This window comes from Delphinus delphis, chromosome 9 (assembly GCF_949987515.2).
Source record: "Delphinus delphis chromosome 9, mDelDel1.2, whole genome shotgun sequence".
Classification (NCBI taxonomy): Eukaryota; Metazoa; Chordata; class Mammalia; order Artiodactyla; family Delphinidae; genus Delphinus; species Delphinus delphis.
In genome coordinates, this window is record NC_082691.1 from 95522838 (window position 1) to 95526334 (window position 3497).

Consider the following 3497-nt stretch of genomic DNA (forward strand, 5'->3'; position numbering starts at 1 on the left):
AATCCCCTCTCCCCCAAAATCATCTTGTAGCAGGTTTATTCAACGAGCCGGAGTCTGCAAGGGACCCTGAAAAGCGATTTTCTCTCACCCCATCATTGCCTTTGGTTTTACAGCCTAAAAGTTCTTTTTCCAGCCTCGAGCAACCTTCCAGGTAGAGCCCGTGGCTTTCCAGACAAGTCAGGAATTAAAACAGCATAACCTTCAGTTAAAAACAAAAAAAATTCAGCTCTATTGTAATCAAAACCATTATCTTCCACTTAATTTAAAGTCCGTCCTCCCTCCAGCTAGGCCTGAGCTACACAGCCGCTCCGCCCCACGGCCGGGGAAGAACTGGGTGAGATCTCTTCATCAACCTCGTTTCCCACTAGCTCAGGCACCTCCCATTCCTGGGAGGAGCCAGGAAAAGAAGGAAGTTGAGTCAGCCCTCGGTATCCCCTGGTTCCTTATCTGCAGATTCAAGCAACTACAGGTGGAAAATATTCGGGGAAAAAATTTCCAGAAACTTCCAAAAACTAAAACTTGAATTTGCTGGGCACCCGGGAACTATTTACAAAGTATTTACGTTGTATTACTCTGCCATTTTGTATAAGGACTTGGGAATCTGCAGATATCCTGGGGGCGTGGGGCAGGCAGGTGCGCGAGGATCCTGAAAGCAATCACCTGCAGATACCAAGGGAGGACTGCAGAAAGCACAGAATATTACTTAACTAGTGCTGATGCCATCTGGCTACTCCATGCCCAAATACCGACTGTCATTGGCAGAAAATACCTTCCCCAAAGCTGTCCACATTCTAATCTGTGAAACCTGTGAATACATTACCTTCCATTGAACAAGGGACTTTGTGGATGTGATGAAGTTTAGGACCTTCAGGTGGGAACGATTGGCCTGGATTATCCAGGTGGGCCCAATGTAATCCCAAGTGTCTTTATAACAGGGAGGCAGGAGGGTCAGAGTCCGAGAAGGAGGTGTGATGGCGGAAGCAGACGTCAGGTGATATCATTGCTGACTGGGAGCTGGGAGCTGAGGAAGGAGGGCAGCCTCAAAGAGTTGGAAAGTTCAAGGACAGAAATTCTCCACTTGAGCTCCCAGAAGAAACACAAGCCTGCTAGCACCCTGATCTTAGCCCCCCGAGACCCATGTTAGACTTCTGACCTCCAGAGCTATGAGATCACGAATGTGCATTGTTTTAAACCACAAGTTTTTGGTAATCTATCAGAGCAGCAATAAGAAACTAATATGCTGACTCATGGAGAACTTTCCAGACTCCCACAGTGGGTATCTTGGCATGTACTGTATGGCCAGGCTGCTCAAGGCGGCTGTTCTCTTGTTCTCTGTACATCCCCTACTCGACCAGCGTCTGCTTCACCTACACCTACTCACACGACTGACCTTGCCCCTCTGCTAGTTTCCCTGGTAACCGATGAGCCAACCTGACATCAATTCCCCCTTAACTAGCAATCTCTCCCCCTCCGTGGCCACCCCCCTACCTCTACCACCCCCACCCCGGAGGGACGACTGCCACCTTGTCCAGCCTGCGGTCCACCGCACACGGTGGGGTGTGGCTCCAGGACCTTGCCTCCAACATGTAAGATCCCCCATCCATTAAACCACTGACGTCTCTGTTGCTGACTCCGGGCTCTTTCTTCGGTCTTAAAGCTGGGCATGCGCACAGGCCTTGTAGGCCTTCAGGGTACAACACAACACGTACCTTTCTTGAAAGCACTGCTTCTCAACCAGGGGCAATGTTTGCCCCCCACCCCCAGGGGGTATTTGATAAAGTCTGGAAACATTTTCAATTACATTAACTGGTACAGGGGGAGGGGGGCAGTGATTTCTAGTGGGTGGAGGCCAGAGATACAGCTGACCAGCCAACAATGCACAGGACAGACTCCTACAACAATTATTAGGTCCAAAACGTCAGTAGTGTCAAGGCCAAAAAATCCTACTCTAAAGCAAGCAATGAACTCTTTGGCTTCTTAGAAATCTGTCTCCTGCCCAACAGACGGCCCCCCTCCAAGAGGGTCCTTTCAAAATAACTTGAGATTGATTCACTTCTACCACCTGTGCCTGAGGGGAGGGTAATGAGCCTTCTTGGCTCACCAAACATCCCCAATTCATGCAGCCCCTACTGAAGGATCCTCTCTTTTGTAGGTTAGAGGTGGGAGGTTGTATGGCTCTTGTCATAACTGACGCCATCTTGGTTCCATACCGTTGCTCCAGTCCTTACGCTGACCCTACCCAGGGCTGTGTGGCATATCACTTCCCTGTCATCAAGGGCTTTGTAGTTAATAGACATTTTTTTTTTTTGCGGTACGCGGGCCTCTCACTGCCATGGCCTCTCCTGTTGCGGAGCACAGGCTCCGGACACGCAGGCTCAGAGGCCATGGCCCACGGGCCCAGCCGCTCCGCGGCATGTGGGATCTTCCCGGACCGGGGCACGAACCCGTGTCCCCTGCATCGGCAGGCGGACCCTCAACCACTGCGCCACCAGGGAAGCCCTAATAGACATTTTTTAATAATCATTAAGACCAAGTGGCCTTTATGCTCTGTTAGTCCCCCAACAATGAAGAACTGTGCTGATGTGTTCCCAACTCCCAAAGACTAGTTACCCATTCATAAATCTTGACTTAGGAATGCACATCCTGCTTCCTTCCAAGCACGTGCCCCCACACCCTCTTATAGGTTAACTATAAAGTTGTCCCAGTGGCCCCTCAGGGTTGTAGAGTGCAGCTTCTAACGCTTCTGGATTGTTGTCTCCTGGTCACACACTGTGAGTAAGTCACCCTATAAGAAATGGATCCAGGGCTTCCCTGGTGGCGCAGTGCTTGAGGGTCCACCTGCCGATGCAGGGGACACGGGATCGTGCCCCGGTCTGGGAGGATCCCACGTGCCGCGGAGCGGCTGGGCCCGTGAGCCATGGCCGCGGAGCAACGGGAGAGGCCACAGCAGTGAGAAGCCCACGTAGAACAAAAAAAAAAAAAAAGAAACTGATCCATTGATTTTATGCAGCTGCCTGCCTTGTTTTTCGGTCTCAAGGGAGAGCAGATACAGGGATATATGTACAGCTGATTCCATTGGTTATAAAGCAGAAACTAACACACTATTGTAAAGCAACTATACTCCAATAAAGATGTTTAAAAAAAAAAAGATAACTTCTCAGTTGGTGGGCACTTTTCATTCCCTCCGTCCTCCAACAGAGATGAATTAAGAATTCTCTCCAGATTATGTGGCCACTTATCACCAATTGTATTCCACTTGAATGGTTTAGAAAACATTCAAGAGCCTCATTTAACATCCTGTTAACACACCTTCCTTAAGACAATTAAGGCATTGTTAGAGTTTAGAGATTTTCCTGTTAACCGATTCTGCAGGGAAGCATTGTAAGCAAACATTTCCATGAAATGACGATGATTTTCATTTCCTGAATGTGTCTTTCACACAAATTTGTAGAATTGGAATGGGTAGAGACACACTCTAATATTGTATGTATCAGAGA